This window comes from Neomonachus schauinslandi, chromosome 11 (genome assembly GCF_002201575.2).
Source record: "Neomonachus schauinslandi chromosome 11, ASM220157v2, whole genome shotgun sequence".
NCBI lineage: Eukaryota > Metazoa > Chordata > Mammalia > Carnivora > Phocidae > Neomonachus > Neomonachus schauinslandi.
Genome location: NC_058413.1, coordinates 39,906,432 through 39,924,831, shown reverse-complemented (window position 1 = coordinate 39,924,831; position 18,400 = coordinate 39,906,432).

The following is an 18,400-nucleotide window of genomic DNA, read 5'->3' as shown; positions in this document are numbered from 1 at the left end:
CAGGCCCCCGCCCCACGCCCGCGGCCCCGCCCCACCCCGCCGGCGCTCCCGCCCCCCCCCCCCCCACCGCGCCCTCGCTCCATTACCTGCCCGGCCCGGGGGCGGGGGGGTTGGCCAGGAGCCGGAGCGGCCGGGCCGCGCGGGGCCCCCGCTTTCCAGCTGTGGCGGCCCACGAGCCCAGATGTGCTTGGGGGCGCTTTGAGGGCCCGCTGCGCGCGTGTGCTGGAGGAGGGAGGGAAGGCAGGCTGGGTGGGTGGGCACGCTCGAGTCTGGGTGGGAGGGGGTGGGCAGAAGAGAGGAGGGTCCGAGTGAGTCCCCAGTGGGCGCGTTCGGATCTGGAGTGCGAGCTCACTGCCTCAGGGCCGAGATGTGGGCTCACCTGGACTTGGCGAGGGTGGATGTATTTAGATCAGAGGGTCCTAGTGGGGGCAGAGTGGAGCAAGCCCTCACCCCACACGGATAAGAAAAGCAGTGAAGATCATTACCTTGGGGAACACTTGGCATATTTTTCAAAAGTGGTCCCACTCGCGGGGCGCTCATGGGTGCTTTACGGTGGGTGTATCCAGCGCTTTCACAAAGGGGAACTCTCAACACTCCTGCTAAGTACAGGTTATAATTTCTCCCATATTTCTGATGAGGCAGTGAGGCTCAGGGAGTTTACCTGACTGACCCAAGTTCTCACCGCCAACAAGTGCGGAAGCATAACTGAACCCAGCTCCTCAGATCCCCTCTTTCACCCCCAACCCATCTCCCTCAGGCATGCATCTAATACATTAGAACATTCCAGCGACTGTCAGGTGAATGGGTAGAATGGGTCCCTGCCCAAGGCTGAAAAAGAGGCACTTATGGAATTAAACCCAGGAAAAGCAATGGGAGGCAGCCAGGAGGGGTGGAAAAAGAGAATGTCATCCTCAGCTGTCTTCTTAACCTGATACCAGTAGGCATGAGGAGTTCAAGAACCTGGTGGAATTAGAAAGACAATGTAATGAATTCCTACACCTTTGGAGAGATTCTCACAGGTCCCTGGCCAAAAAAAAAAAGTGTACATCCTATGAACAAAGAAGGGAAAAATGGGATTTTTAGTTTGGATTTTAGAAGAATTCCCTGAGTTAGGGATATGGAGAATAAATACACACGTTCTCAGGGGTAGGGGGACACCAAGGGAAGCTCTTTTCAGCCCTTTTCCCTAGGATTTGAGGCTCCTAGCCTTTATAGGATGCTGTCAGGCAAGGGCTCAGCTCTGCCTCAGGCTCTGGGAGAGGGGAGAGTGGAACCGGGCACCCTGGCAAAGGGCAGGTGGGATTGGGTGAACAGCCTGGGGAGAGCAGAGCTCAGAGTCCTAAGGTCTCTGATAGTCTCTGACTCTGGAATGTCCCTGAAGCCACAAGATGTTTCCTGCAGTATCTGCCAAAATAGTGAAAACTTGGTGGCAGCACCAGCAGCAGGAGTTAATCAATCTGGGTGATTGATACAGCCTCTGAAAAGGTGATTGCTGAATCCGTGTAGACAAGCGGGGAAAAGTTAAGAGATAATGCCAGGTGAAAAACCAGGAAACAAAATTGTGTGTGTCCTGTGATTATAGCCACATTAAATATGTATGTTTTCTTTTTTCTTTTTCTTTTTTTTTTTTTTAAAGATTTTATTTATTTATTTTGAGAGAGAGAGAACACATGAGAGGGGATAGGGTCAGAGGGCAAAGCAGACTCCCTGCCGAGCAGGGAGCCCGATGTGGGACTCGATCCAGGGACTCCAGGATCATGACCTGAGCCGAAGGCAGCCGCCCAACCAACTGAGCCACCAGGCGCCCCTAAATATGTATGTTTGAATGCAAGTCTGCCGGGGAAGCTCAGAAATGGAAATGGCTATGACGTCAGAGCCGAGTGCGGTATATATTAGCTACCATTGCCCTTTATTACTACCGTTATTACCATTCTCTTTCTGTAAGAACGAGATGACCACAGTTCAGAGACAAGAGACGATGTGCCCATGGTCACCTAAGAAGGTTTTGTTTTTTTTTTTAGTTTTTTGTTGTTGTTGTTCCAAGTTTTTTCTTCAAACTTTCTGTGAGGATGCCATTTTATTTTTGTAGCTGCAATTTCAGTTTTTCACACTTTCAGGAATGTTATTTTTCCTTTTAGGGGTGATTATATATGTATTTTAAAAGAACAAGTCCCCAGTCCTGGCTCTACCACTGCTAGTTTGTGCGATGTGGGACAAGTTATTTATTCTGTGCATCGATTTCCTCCTTTCTAAATGAGGAAGATAATAATACACACCGCAGAGGAGTAAAATGAAATCACAGGTATAAATATGCTTTGTAAACCAGGAAGATAGTCCAGGCTACTTCCTCCTCTGGGGGCCTGGGACACCCTTAGTCCCTGAAGGTTATCTAGTGGTCTCTCCTTTCCTTGACATTCAGCTTGGCACAACCCACACACTTTGCTCTTCCAGGCCATTTGACATAAACAAAAGACCAGGTCCAACCCAAGCTGGACCCATGTGTAAAAGACTTAAGGGATCATCAGCTGGGACCAAGAGTGTTAGGTCTGGAGACTGGAGGGGGCACCACGTTTGCTATCTCTAGCACAAACCTGCTGTGTGACTGTGACCATATTCCAACCTTCCTGTACCTAGCTTTATAGAAGGATACCCATCACACTGCCCACCATGCAAGTGCTAGAGTTATTTTGGGAAGTGTGGAGTCAGGTGCACAAGGAGGCATGGAAGAGCTTCTGCTGTAGCATGTATTATAATCTTGGAAACAGTTCAAATGTTCATCAGTAGAGGGCTGATTAAAACAAACCAAACAAAAAACACGGTAATATCCATACTGTTGAATACCGAGATAGTACAGAGAATAAAGTAGGGTTATATATCCTGACATGGAAAGATGTCCAAGGCATAGATTCGAGCAGCCTGTGTAGCACGAAACCATTTATTTCTACAGCAGGAGACACAGAGCTACACATATCTCTGTGGGGAGGCGCTGGGTCTCATGCTTTCCCACTTCCAACAAGCCGGCATGCTTCTGATGCAGGGGACCAGAAGAAGGGCGGGCACCAAAGAGCTAGCTCCGAGCAAGGGAGCAAAGGTATTCCCCTTTGAGAATTCTCAGCCTTCCTCCCGACAAAATGGAAAATCTGGGATGGCTTTCAGAGACCTGGATTCTTGCACCCACGTGTCTACTGGGTGGGTGTGGCCACAGGCAAGGCTCCTCCCTTCCTTTGTGCAGGGAAAGGGTTGGAGCAAACCTTCAGAAAAACTGCCTTCCGGCCCCGTTGTTCAGGCTTTAGTGCCCTGTCTTTTTTTTTTTTTTTTTTAAGATTTATTTATTTATTTGAGAGAGAGAGATCGCGTGCGCGCGCGCGAGCAGGGGAAGGAGCAGAATGAGAGGGAGACCAGCAGATTCTAGGCTGAGAGTGGCGCCTGAGGTGGGGCTTGATCCCAGGACCCTGAAATTGTGACCTGAGTGGAAATCAAAAGTCGGGGGCTTCATCGACTGAGCCACCCAGGTGCTCCAGTGCCCTGTCTTTATCTGGCTAACCAGGTGTGTCAGTGCCCATGGCAGAGGGGGTCATCAGGATGATAATGGTGACATAACAGAGTGGGGTGATATTTCAAGAAATTAACCCTTTCAATAACCCCAACCAACAGTGAGCTGATTAAAAACAAACAAAAACAAAAATTATGGTATCATCCACCCTATGCAACAAGTATGGAGAATAAAGTAAGCGTATCTGCACAGACCAGAGAAGATGTCTTCTCCACCAGTCCCTACCCTCCCCCGCTTCAGGCAGGTGACTGTGAAACGGGGCTCAAGTGGAAAGCAGACAATTGGTGTGTCAAAGCCCGAGTCCATGGGGAGCTTAGAAGACCATAAAATCACTAAAAGAGAGGACTGAATTATAGACAAACTGTTATAGCTGGAACCTAGGAGGGAAAGTCATGTCCCCTTTCATCTCCATCCTGCCCTATTGTCAAGAGGAGGGAAGGGGAGGGAGTTCTCGAGAACCTGAGCCCCGTTTTCCTGCTTGCCTGCTGTGCATGTGTGTATATTGGGCAGGGCAGGGTGTGGGGAAGCTACCCAGCAAGGGGAAGACTGTATGTAGGTTGTGCCAGAAAATCCATAACAGGACTATTTTGAAGAAAGGTTCCCTTACCCCAGGGCAGGGCCACCAGATGGACAGAGACAGGTGGCCTCAGCCATACTTGCATGGGTGTTTGCTGCAGAAACAGTATGGAGCCTCCCCAAGTCTCTTGGCACGACATAACTGGGGGGGGGGGGTGTGTGTGGAAGAAACTTCAAGAAAGCCCCATGTTAATGTTTTCTGCCTGCCTGGTGGAGTGGGGGCTTGAAATAGAAATTCAGTCAAGTTCTTGTTCTTGCCCACTGAAGGTTTGGTCCAGGATCACACTCACTATAGGAACTTAACCCAGAAGGGTGAATCCATGCATGGCCTGGTTGCTCTATATCCTTGAGGCCACTTGTGGTCAAACTCATTCTCTCATTGCATCCCCCAAAAGGCCCAGCTCCCCATTGCATGGATTAGAAGTGGAGGCTTTACTGGACTCTCCATGGGGAGGTGGAAAGACATGATTTGCATACCTCACAGAAGAAACTTTGTAAAATCCCATCATTTCTTTACCTCCAAAGATCTTGTCCCTTATGTATATCTTATGTCTTCTCTTCCTTTCTTTCACACAGCCTTTCCGAAAAAACATGCTCCTCATTTTTTTCCAGAGCAATTCAGCATTTGCCTTCAGCTTGCCTACCCACTCGGGGTTTCTCCAGCATGCCTCATTTCCCTTCCTAAGCTGCTGACCATCCTCAAACCTGCCATCTTTCTGGACAGATGGAGTTGGGGTGGGGGAGATAGGGGAAGAGAATAAGATTGTCTCCCTTTTGTTTCACCAACATTTGTTGAGTGTGCTTAGTATGTGTCACACACTTTACCTATTTTATATCACCTAGTAGTTACTATTAGCAGAGAAAATGGGGCTCAGAGGATCTTTTCCCAAGATCACACAGCCGGGAATTGGTCTCCACCAGGATCCAAATCCAGTTATGCTCGGCTTCAAAGAGTGTGCTGTTAACTACTTCCCAAAGGGATGCTGGGGCTACTGAGGATTCTTCTGTTCCTGAGACTTTATCTCTTGAGGAGGGAGTACAGACCCCAAAGAACCAACCTTTGGGGAACCTTCCCTGTCCATCTGCACATTTTGACTTTTCTCCGTGTTAGAGACCAAAGGAACTGCCCAGCCACAGCATCAGTCACTGGCATCGAATGGGAGGACTTGAGTGCCAGGGGCCTGGGCGCTGGAGCCTCTTTCTGTGGGAGAAGCGGGCACACAAATGACCCTGCAGTGATTTGCTTTGGAGACAACTTCCATTAGTGACAAATGGGAATGACTGCATGTGAGCCACACAGGGATCCCATAAGGTGCGCTGGCCTGCCCCTGTCCCCACCCGAGGCCACACCGAGGCAGAACCTCCATCTGGGCTCAGCCAAAAAGGACGCCTCTTTCTGGCACAGCCTAGCCCCTGACAGGTGCCTCTGGCAGGCACAGCAGGCCTCAGCTGCCTGGGCCTGGAGGCCCTGCCGGAGCCGGGACTGAGGCCAGGTGAGGTGGGAGCTGTGGGACAAACTCTTGCAGCTCCCTCCCCTCCCCCCAGAGGGATCTCGGCTCCTGTCCCCTGAGCAGAGGGATCTCGGCTCCTGTCCCCTGAGCAGAGGGATCTTGGCTCCTGTCCCCTGAGCAGAGGCTCCTGGACCCAGACTCTGTGCTGGGGAAGTTCAGGTCCCAGCTCTACCCCTGACCAGGCTTGAGTTGAGGCAAGTCATCCTCCCTGGCCCTCAACTGTAAAAGGGGAAGACTAATTCCTCCCTCATGGATCACGTGTGTGAGAAAGCCTGGCACACACTAGACCTCCTGTCAAGCTCTTCCATTTTCAAATTGCCTGAGGTCTTCTTGCCCCAAATCCCACGACACTGATTTCTTCCCCTCTTCCCTCCCATCCCGGTTTTACTGAGGTATAATTGACATATAACATCATATGCATTTAAGATACAACACAATGATTATATATATATGTATATATATATATAATTGATTACCATATAAGTTCAGTTAACATCCATTACCTCACATACTTATAATTTTTTTTCCTTGTGATGAGAAATTTTAGGACCTGCTCTTTTAGCACCTTTCAAATATATAATACAGTATTGTTAACTATAGTCATTATGCTACACATTACATCCCCTAAACTGATTTTTCTTATAACTGGAAGTTTGTACCTTTTGACCACCTTCACCCCCTTCCCCCACACCTCACCCCCACCGCCTACCTCTGGTGACTCCCAATATGTTCTCTGTTTCTATGAGTTCAGCTGTTTTTATTTAATTAAATTAATTTATTTATTTTAAAGATTATTTATTTATTTATTGACAGAAAGAGACACAGCGAAAGAGGGAACACAAGCAGGGGGAGTGGGAGAGGGAGAAGCAGGCTACCCGCCAAGCAGGGAGCCCGATGCGGGGCTCGATCCCAGGACCGTGAGATCATGACCTGAGCCAAAGGCAGACGCTTAACAACTGAGCCACTCAGGTGCCCCGAGTCCAGCTGTTTTTAGACACCACATGTAAGTAAGATCATACAGTACTTGTCTTTCTCTGACTTATTTACTTTAGTATGATGTCCTCAAGTTTCATCCAGGTTGTCACAAAGGACAAGATTTCCTTCTTTTCATGGCCAAATGATATTCCATTGTGTATATGTGCCACACTTTCTTTATTCACACATCGATGGACACTTAGGTTGTTTCCATGTCGTGGCTATTGTAAATAATTCTGCAACACTTACTGATTTTTAATAATTGATTGAGTTCCTACCTAAAACTTAAGTGGGCCAGAACAAAGTGCCAAGCCCTTTATTGCATTATCTGGCTTGATTGTCCTCTCCCTTTAAGGCAGGTGGTATATTTATCATTACACAGGTGAGAATAAGGCAAAGAGGAAAACCCACTTGCCCAAGGACCCCCACCACATTAGGTGGCAGAATCCGGTTCCTCCTTGGAGCAACCTGCTGAGAAATGGGTGAGTACGGGGTAGGGGTGGGGTAAACAAGGAAGGCAAAAAATGGTGTTGGAAGTGATCTAGTTGGAAGGGGGTGCGAGGCGGCGCATGGGGACCTGTCTGACGGTAGTGTCTGCAGAGTCTGTCCCCGGTCCTTATTTAGATGTGGCTGCTTGAGCCTGTGCCTGAATTTAATGCATATGGCCGACTTCCTTGTGCACAGGTGAAACTCAGCATGTCAGTGGAAGTAAGTGTGGGGCATGCTGGGGACTGTGATTCTGTCAGGGAGGAGGGAAGAAGACCCTTCTCTCTGGTGCTGGGGCAGTGAAAGACCTCTCCATTCAGGCAAGCAGAGACCTGGAAAGGAGGCAGGGTAGGAGAGACAGAGAGTTGGGGACGAGAAAGAGACTCACAGCCATTACCTAACATTTACCTGCTTGAAGGAAACATTGCTGAAGTACTCTCCTCATGCCCCACATAGTCAAAACCTGTTTTTAGCGAAAATGAGTACATTAAAAATTCAAATTGGTAAATATGTTTCATTTTAAGCTTTTTGGATAGCCAAGTGTGCCCTTGAGAAGATAATCATTTAATGATGTGGGTGAACTGGAGCTTGGGCAAAGGATAGAGCCTGGAGAAGTTTTGTTTAAAAAAAGTGAGTCCAGTGGATTGGAGAGAAGCATCATCTTTTCCACTGGAGCTGGAGAATTCAAATCAAATTCTTCTGCTGGTCAGCCCCCTGGTGGGAGAGGTGTCGCTTGCTTCCTTAATTGGGAGAAATAACCTGGCTCAGAAATGGATGCTTAGACCTGTAACTGAGGCAGTTAGCCAATCACTTAACAGACATTTATTAAATATCCATTGGGTGACAGCTGGGTTCCCTTGTAACTCTGCAAAGTGAGTATTATTGTGTCCTTGGGAAACTGAGGCCCAGAGAGGCTAAGGGACCTGCCTTAGCTCACACAGCCAGTGAGATGCATAGCCTAGATTGAAATTTGGGTTCAGTTGGGTCTGGAACCCATGTGTTTCCCATACCAGAGGCTCTCAAAGTCTGGTCCCTGGACCAGTAGCATCACCTGGGAATTTGTTAGAAATCTACTAAATCTGAAATTCTGGAAGTAGAGTTTAGAAATCTATTTTAGCAAGTCTTCTATGTGATTCTGATGCATGCAACATTTGAGAACCATTGCTCTCTACCACATTGTCTCCTGATAAAGAATAATAACAGATTGTCCCTGTCTTCATGGGCCTACAATCTGGTTGGGAAACAAGATAAATACATTATTTTTTAAAAGGTGACTGACCTTGGAGAGGTAGACTGCTGGAAGCTTTGGGAGAAAAGGGGGTCTTGAGGGATGGCCCAGCCTGTACAGATGAAGAAGTGGGGAGACTGTCTGGCTGGGGAGGGGTATCAGTGTGTAAAGGTGGGGAGGCTGGAATAAGACTTTCCAGATGCAATGAGTGAAACAGTGAGTCTTGCTGGGATAGGGTACATTGAGAAGAGTCATGGAAAATAATGGGACTGGATTGCTAGTGCTCTGGAATTTTCAGCTAAGGAAATCCCCGCATAGATTCTGCCCCTACAGATGGCCACTCTTCATTTGACAACCCACAGTTAGGACGCAACTGTTGTATGTGCCCAGCACTGGGCAATGGAAGCTAAAAACAGGCTCCCTCACCCACTGACTACCTGCTTCTCAGCTTTCACCAGTGGGCTCAAATGTTACTTCCCTGCTAAAGACTTCCCTGAGCCTCCTCCAAGCTGGGTCACTTCAGGGTCCCTCCCTTGGGTCTTTGTACAGTCCCTGTCACTGCCTTTGCCACCCAGTGCTGTGAGGGTTCATTTGCGGTCTGTCTGCCCCACCGGGCTGGAGGCGGCTTGAGAGCTGAGGCAGAGTCTTATGTAGCTTTGTTCTGGCACAGAGCAGGTGCTCAGTCTCAGTTAATATCTGATAAATGAATGAATGAGTGGACGAATGAGTGAACAAATCAATCAGTGGTAATGTTTACCCATGGATGTAACAGCTGTGGGCTTGCTCAGCTAAGTGAAAAATTGATGTCTATAAATTGGATTCAACTTTCTCATTGACTTACATTACATCTTTGAGGTACATTTTCTTTGTTTTTGACAGATTCTTCATTAATTTGTTGGCATGTCTTTATTGAGCACATACTGTGTGCTAGGAACCCTACTAATTGCTGGAGATACTGTAGTGAATACAGGGCTGACACCAAAGGAGCTCACTGTTCAGTATTTTGGGAGTTCCTAACAGCTTGTTCTTAAGTTTTTTGTTTTCATTGTCACCCTTTGATGAGAGTGGATTTAACCTTTTTTGGGTCAGAGATACTTTGGAAAATCTGATAAAAACTTTGGATCACTTATTCAAAAGGAGATTCAAATGCTGGGTTTTTTTTTTTTCAACAGAGAGAGAGACAGCGAGACAGGGAACACAAGCAGGGGGAGGGGGAGAGGGAGAAACAGGCCTCCCGCCGAGCAGGGAGCCCGATGCGGGGCTCGATCCCAGGACCCTGGGATCATGACCCGAGCCGAAGGCAGACGCTTAACGACTGAGCCACCCAGGCACCCCTCAAATGCTGGGGTTTATAACCTCTCCCTAAATCCATCTGTGGGCCCTGAGTTAGCAACTGCAGACCTGAGGTGGCTGCTGGGTGGGTGTCTGTTGGACTGTGCTGAGGATTTGGGGCCACGTCAGGCAGAATTTTGCTCCATGGTATCTGTGAAGTGAATGATGGGGCCTGAACAGTAGAGTCTGAGCTGACTCGCGGGTCTCAGGATCGTCCTTGACAGAAGAGTCTGTGGGCTGTGGCCAGCTCTGCAGCACACAGGCAGAGAGGTGAAACTCGGCTTCCTCTGAGGTGACTGCCTTCATTGCTTGCCCGGGATGCTTGCTGAAAGCCTCCGTTGTTTGCCCACCTATGACCAGCGTGCGGACTGGGAGAAACACAGTTCCTTCGATTTCTCAGTGCTCTTATGAAATGCCCTACCCTCCTGATCCTTGCAAATGTATAAGAGAATAAGAGATAAAGACAGGGAACTTTTGTTTTCACTTTCCCTGGAAGTGCTTTGCCCTTCATATACCCTGAGAATTAGATCTGTAGCCATTTGTCCAGATAATTGCTTTTATCCAAAAGGATAATAAGGTGTATCCAGCAATTCTACTTGTGGGCGTTATGTCCAAAATAGTTGAAAACTTAGTCTCAAAGAGGTATTTGTACACCAGTGTTCATAGCATTATTCACAAGAGCCAAATGTGGAAGCAACTCAAGTGTCCATCGACAGATGAACGGATAAGCAAAATTCGGTATATCTGCACAATGGAACATTAGACAGCCTTAAAAAGGAAGGACATTCTGACACATGCTACAGCATGGGTAAATCTTGAGAAAATTATGCTAAGAGAAATAAAAGGCAAATACTGTAGGATACCACTTATATGAGGCACCTAGAGTAGTCAAACTCAGAGACAGAAAGTAGAATTGTGGTTGCCAAGGGCTGAGGGGAGGAGAGAATGGGGCGTTATTTAATGGGTACAGAGATTCAGACCTGCCAGATTAAAAAAGTTCTGGAAGTGGATAGCAGTAATGGTTGCACCATAATGTGTATGTGCTGAATCACTGAATGGTGCACTTAAAATTACTAAGATGGTAAATTGTATGTTAAGTGTATTTTACCACAATTTTTAAAAAGGGTAATAAAACTTCTCTTATCTACCCGAGAGGGCCAAAGGGTTATAGCCAGGACTGGGTTCCTAGGTTAAACCCCTAAGATGCCAGAAGACTAGAGCTCTATCTCCTTAGGTGTGTATATTCCAAAAATCTAGGGTGAGAATCTATGATCCTTTCCAATGCTTCTCAAAGAAATAAAGTTTTTTCCCCTCCCTTTTCTGGAGGCAAGGGGGATGGCTGCCTCTCTCCTGTATGTAAGTGGAAAAAAATCCCTTGCTTTCCATCCCTTGTCTATGGAGTATCCCACCACTCATATAGATTTTTCCATCTGGTTTTCATCACATGACCCTGGGGTAAGGTCTTGGGCCCAAGGGGAGGGGGGCACAAACACACTTTTCATTTACTGTAAGGTAATTGATAGGAAATCTGTCTCTGTTATAGAATACCTTATGTGCACAGTCAGGATAGAATTAATAAAGATACCTATTAAAAACCCAGCCTACACACACACACACACACACACACACACACACACACTTAGCTGGTGGCTTGCTGAGAGAGTAAGTGCTGCTTCCCTAGAGAGGGAAGGTGCACAGAGGCTTTCTGTACTTAACGTGCCTAGAGGGGAGGCAGTTCTTCCCAGCTGCTATAGTTCTAAGTGTGGGGGGCACAGAAACAGAGTAAGGAACAAAGAGCCCACCTTTGGGAAGCCCCATCCTTTGGGGTGCAATGGGCCCCAACCTGCTCTTCTACAGCATCTATACCAGATTTTTAAAAAGTTAATGTTAATTAGTGATCCAAAAACAGTTTCTAAGCATCTTATCTATATTCCTTTTGATTCTTATCACTCTACGGGGTAGGTACTATTTATATCCCTTTTATAGTTGAAGAAAGGGAGGTAAGGCTGAAATAACACAGCTCTCACTTCTCAGGACATTTGGGAAGCAAGGGTTGGAACCCCTGTTTCTTGGCCCTCTGGGGTTCTGTGGTCACAGCAGACCCTTCTTTTCCCCATTTCTTGTCCCCAGGTGGTGGCCGAGGAGCCAGCCCTGACAGCCGAGAGCTGGTGAGGGTTCCGCACACCATGGGAATGTCCTGGCCTCTTGAACCACTCGTTCCTCCCGGAGTAGATCACAGGGAAAGAAGGAGCTTGTGGGGACCTTAGTGGATACTGCTTTGTGCCTGCCTGGACCTATTTCCCCTTCCTCTGTAACAGCAGCCTGATATTCTTTTTGGAACATACTCTTTCTCTTCATTCAGCCCCTGGGGCGCTGGTGCAGCTCCATGGGTGGACATAGGACCCAGGCCTGGCCAATCTGGAAAGACCTTACCACCAAGTCAAGCTAACCAGAGTGAAACCTCAGGATTTAGCTGAGACTATTAGGATAGGCATATGCTTTTCTTTTTTTTTTTTTTTTAAAGATTTTATTTATTTATTTGACAGAGACACAGCAAGAGAGGGAACACAAGCAGGGGGAATGGGAGAGGGAGAAGCAGGCTTCCTGTGGAGCAGGGAGCCCGATGTGGGGCTTGATCCCAGGACCCTGGGATCATGACCTGAGCCGAAGGCAGACGCTTAACGACTGAGCCACCCAGGCGCCCCGGCATATGCTTTTCTTACTGATGTTGTACTAGCTGTAGAATATGTTTTGAATGCTGGAGGCCATCTTGGCATGACACGGGAAGAGCTCATCTGAGAATGTAGCCAGCTAGAGGAGGGTAGAGACAAGAGATGGTGTGATGGGTAATTTTATGAGTCAACTTGGCTAGGCCACAGCATCCAAGTATTTGGTCAAATATGTCTGGATGTTGCTGTATGGGAATATTTTAGATGAAATTAACATTTAAATTAGTAGATTTTGTGTAAAGAAGATTATCCTCCAGAATGTGGGTGGGCCTCGTCCAATCAGTTGAAGGCCTTAATAGAAAAAAACTGATATCCCGTGAGGAAGAGGGAATTCTGCTTTAAAGACTGCCTTGGGACTTGAGCTGCACCATCAACTCTTCCCTGGGTCTCCAGCCTGCTGGTCTACCCTGCAGATTTTGGACTTGCTAAGCCCCACAATTGTGTGCACAAATTCCTTCAAAAATCTTTCTCCCTCTATCTCTCTATCTTCCACCTCCCCCTCTTTCTCTGGAGACCCCTGACAATTACAGATGGCCCAACAGATTCCTGATGTCACTGCTTTTAACATTTGGTCCAGCCAGACATGACAGCAAGTACTCCTGTATTTTTCATTTAAGTGGTCATCTTGAATTGGATTTCTATCACTTACAACCCAAAGGGTCCATCTCAGGAGGAGGCAGGAGCTCACACTGACTGAGCTCTCCTTCCATGCCAGACCCAGAATTCCCCTTTTACAGTCAACCTGGGCCTTGAAGGATGCATAGAAGTTCATGTGGGCATGAGGAGGACAGGGTTGAGTGAGCATGTGCAAAGACATGGAGAAGTGATAGAGCGTGGAAGCCTGGGAATCCAGAGTTCAGTGTGGCTGCAGTGAAAGGCAAAAGATCAGAGTGGAAAAACTGTCAGGTAATGTAAGACTTTGAATGACAGGCAGAGGAGTTTGGACGTTGTCCAGAGGACAGCGGGGAGAGCAGTGCAGAGTCTGAAGGAGAGCCAGGTTTGGGCTGGGTCACGCAGTGTGAGGGACACAGTGAAGCAGAGAGAAGATAGAGGCAGAGAGGAATGATTTTCTGGCTGGAGTTTTGCCTAATGCTCCTGAAATCATCTTCTGTATGTCCTTTCTTTCTCATCAGGTAGGACAGCATGGTGGTTAGTGATATGGGCTTCTGCAGCCAAGTCCATAAGCTCTGCCACTTACAGTCTAAGTCTTGCTGCCTCAATGTCCTCAGTGAAGATTATCTACTTCTTAGTAATGTCTTTTTTTAAAAAAACATTTTATTTATTTATTTATTTGAGAGAGAGTGTGAGAGAACATAAGCAGGGGGAGGGGCAGAGAGAAAGAGAATTTTAAGCAGACTCTGCACTCAATGCAGAGCCCCATGCGGGGCTCGATATCACGACCCTGAGATCATGACGTCATGACCTGAGCTGAAATCAAGAGTCGGATGCTTAACTGACTGAGCCACCCAGGCGCCCCAGTAATGTCTTATAATGATTAAATGTCGCTACATACTTAGGGCTCAGCACAGTGCTTGACACATAGCAAACAGCTAGAAGTTAGTAGCTTACTCCTCCCAAGGCCAGTGCGTAGGCCCCTGGGCTACAAACCCGAGGTCCTAGGAGGACAGTTGTGGCAGGCTCTCTGGCCCTCTTCCCTCTCCCTATTCCAGCCCCACCTGTCTTTCCCAGGGGTCACTCCTGCTCCCTCCAGTTCTCACAGAGGCATGGCCAGCCGGGGCCCCAGGGAGCTGGGAAGGGTCATACCAGGGACAGGAGTAGAAAGGGCTTTTAGCTCTGGAAACAGATTCTTATCCAAATCTCAGCCCGGGGAATTAGGCTGGAATGGGTGAAAACCAGCTTCCCAGCCCTGCACAGGCCCAAAGGGGGTGTCTCGGAAGCACAGAGGCTGTGTACTTGGCCCTTTTTACTCTGACTTCCAGATGCAGAGGTGAGAGGCTCAAAGGCGGCTCAGTCTCCCCAGGGACTCGCTGTGGGAAGCAACTTCAATAAGATGGATAAAATGCTAAAAGTTCAGAGTCAAAAGGCATCCTTGAATTCCCAGCCTTTTTAGTCTTTTTCCCACTGTATGGTGCAGTAGAAACGACAGCTCTGGCACCAACTTAGGGGGACCCTGGATAAGTCATTGCTTCCTTGGCCTCGATTTTTTCCCAAACACCCAATGATGGGGGGGTAGATTCAAAGGTGGAAAATGGGGTTCACCTTGTGGACCGGATCTGATCAGTTGTTAGTGGCTGCCTGGCTGGCTGGCTAGAGCCCTGGGATTGAAATAGCAACAAACGTCGTGCGCGCGGAAGGGAGTGGGCGGCGCATGCGCAGTCCTTAGCCTGGGTGGGTTTTGGTCTCAGCACTGACGCAGATTATCATGACTGGCCCAGTCCCCTCGGTGGACTCTGGCTTCAGCAGTGCTCCTCGTGGGCCCCACAGAAGCTCAGGAGCTGCTTGAGGCCCCCACCTCTGTACACATTCTCTGGACCTTCCCACTTCTTGCCTGGTTAATGCCAGTGTCTGCTGGGGAGAGCTGTGTACTTTGGATTCAACATGGAACAACTTTCCAATACATGAGCATTGATGTCCTTGCTGATAGAAGAGAGGGAGTCAGGCCTCATAGAAAAGGAAGCTGGAGCCCATTGTAGCTCACACACCCTGCTTGCTGGCTCAGAACTCCTGTCACCCAAGTCCCCAGCCTCCCTTCATCTCTCTCTTCCTGCCCTGCCCAGTGGCACGCCTTCCTGTCCTTCTCCTCTAGCCAGCGGCTCGAAGCCTCTTTATTGCGTCACTCATCAAGTCCTGATAAGCACTGAGAAACGCATTCACTATGAGGTGCCAATTACTAAGAATAGCTGGAGATGAATTTGAACTGGTGAGATTCCAGGCATCCACAAGCTGAAGGCTTGTGGTCACAAGAGGAGGGAACCGTCACTGAACAGCAGAACGCTGTGCTTCAGTTGTGAGGAGAGTTGTTCTGCCAACAGTCTAGAACTTGAGACGTTGCAGCGAGGGGGGCCCTGCCCCATTCGGCATACAGTGGAGAAGGGGGTGGTCCCCGGGGCCAGAGCGCCTGGGGTTTGAATGCTGGCTCCACTGTTTCCTCACGTGTGACCTAGCGGAAGTCACTTAGCCTCTTTGTGCCCCAGTCTTCTGGTAGTGAAATGGAGTCGGCGAGAGCGATGGCACCTTCCTCATGGAGCTCAGGGGAGTAGACGAGCTTCATGCTCAGGCGGCATGCGGCCAGTGCTATCTCAGTGTTGGCTGTTACCACCAGGCTCCCTGGGGGGCCATGCACTAATTCCAGCCATTGCTGGACCAGGGTCCAGCCTGGTGCCAGTCTGTAGCAGGTGTTGGCGAACATGAGCCCCCTCCTTTTACCTTCATTTTGGAATCACCTCCAGAGCCAGGTCAGGAGCTAGAGAAGAAAGCACGGAGAATTTCTCAGCGTGGTTGCTGTCTCTGGGAGCCAGCTACTAGAAGGTCGTTGTGGCTTTGTCTCCACTGAAATCAGAGAGTCCAGCCGTTTCTCTCTCTCTCTCTCTGCCCCTCCCATTGAGCACCACTCGCCGCCCACAGTCCCGGCTGCCTCAGCAGCCATGTTGGGTGGAACATGACCTGCCGCCTGCCCAACCTCAGCTGATTGGACCTAGGATTGGTCCCTGGCCCCAGGGCCACCCACTCAGATTTTGCCTGGGGAATTTGGAGTTGGGAAATGGACACCGAGCCAGGGATGGTGGAGGAGCTATGGCTGAAAGGTGGAGGATTAGGACGGCCAAGCTCACGCTGAGCTCTGAGGACACAGAGGAAGGGGTGACAGAGACAGGCGGCCTCAACTGAGAGACCCACTCCTCTGAGACGCCTTGAATCAGAGCCACCTTCCACTTCCAAGTGGAGTTTCACGAGACACCTCCCCTGATGACCCCTCTTCCCTGGATCTAGCCTGAGAGCATCCCTGGGCCCTGTAACTGGGAGGGCCTTTACTTACCTCCTGCCAGCTCCTTGGAGTTACACCCTCCTGCCTCAGGCCCTAGCTTCTTTCCCTGAGGTCCCACTGGATGGAATTTCATGCCCCTCCCTCCCTCCCTCACATCCTGTCTTGATGGCCTCAGGAGAAGCAGCTGTGGTCATGCTGCCCCGAGTGAATCTGGGGCATCCCGTGCCTAGAGGTAATCCTCTGGGGCTCCTGCCTTCAACTCTGCTTTCTGGAACTGAGCAAAGTCCCTATCACATGGCTTCATTCCCTGCCATCTTTCTCTGAGAAGACTCAAAGCCCAGCCCAGCCCATCTCCTACGGCCCCAGCCCCCCCTGCCCCAAGCCAGCCATGGCCATTTCATCTTGTCCTTCATGTCCAACCCAGATCCTAGCACTGGGTCCTGTTTCCCACTTTTGAAGGGCCAAGACTGTATGTTTTTTTATTTGAGAGTCTTGAATCTGCTGCCCCAATCCACACTCACTCCCGGAAGCTGGAAATGAAAGCAGTTTATTTGTTTTTATTAACATATAATGTATTGTTTGTTTCAGGGGAAAGCAATTTATTTTGTTAATGAGTTCAGAGGGAGGTTTGTGGCAGCAATTGGGGGGGGCGGGTGCAGTGGAGAGACCCAGGAGTCAGGTCCTGTTAGAATTCAAGGGAGAACTCGTGATTTCTTGAGAATTCCCTTGAACCTTGAGATCCCAGGGCTGGGAGAGACCAAATTCCCAGGACTGGAAGAAAGAAATGAGAGTCCGGATCCCGGGGGCCGTCTTCGGAACTGCTACTTCCTCCTCTGTGGTGACCCTCGGGGGTGGCCTGTGGAGCTCCTTATGCAGCCCTACTTTGGGGCCAACGGGAGTCGGGAAGCCTTGGGTGCTGACTGTACGTTTCCAGGGTCCCTGCCCGCTGGCATCTCCCCAGGCTGCTTCCAGGCTTTGTGTTCAGGAGGGTGGGTGCAGAGCTCCCTGGCTTCTCGGGGTGAATTTGGTTTCTCCTTCTGGACTTTAGAAGAAGGTTCTGTGGGGCAGAGGAAGCAGAGCAGGCGGGTGCAGGCCTTGTGGGCACACACTCAGCCCAGGGAGCCCCCAGCCTGGCGGCACAAGGCGGGTCCCAAGCAGCTCCACAGCAACCACAGCCAGAGCCCACAGGAGGCTGGGGAGAGCGGAGGGGATACGTGGGATAAGCTAGGAGGGGACCAGAAGGCAGAGGGCTGGGGTCCCCCACGAAGAGCGCATGACAAGTGGCAGCAATCATAGGGCCACTGAGGCCATCCCAGGAGCCATGGCATAGCAGGCCACCTGTCTTGGGAGCGTGAGGCCCTAATGTTTTGAGAAACTTGTAACAGAAAAGTCAACAAGTCCGGGCTTGGGTCTGCCCCAGATACTGCCAGCTGTGGGCTTCAGGCCACGCCAAACACCAGTCTATGGCCACCAGCCAGCTCTGTCGCGGAGTGGGAAACACAGCCCCAAACCGGGCTCTGCAGTGTCCCCCAGAGGACACTGTCAGGAGAGCCAGAGCCAAGGGAGATAGATGGCACAGACGGAAGTTTGGCCCAAGCTGGGCTCAGGCCATGACAAGTCACAACAGGACATGAACAGCTCCGATAGGCCAACCCTGGTTCTTTGGCCCAGCCTGAATTGCCCTGGCTCCGCCCAAGCCCGGCGGCCCGGTGGAGCAGGGGCTCCCAGAAGGTGGTGTCCCCAGGGAAGGGAGGCACATTTTGCTGAGGCCACCTCTGGGGGCAAATCCAGGCTGTACTCCCTTGGGTTCACCCAGCCCGTCATGCCTGGTTTGAGGCACTGTGCCCAGCAGAGAATGGTGCTCACTGCTCCATCCCGCTCCTGTGGGTGCCGCATGGGACCCGTGGCGGCTCTCAAGGGCTGTTAGGATACCCAGACCCTGAGCATGCTACAGACTGGGCTCTGCTTGCCTTCCCTGAGCAGGAGGGTCTTTGAGTTGGACAAAGTTCCAGGGTGGCTCACAGCAGGCCTGGATGGCACTCCAGGGATGGTGCCTTGTGCAGCCCT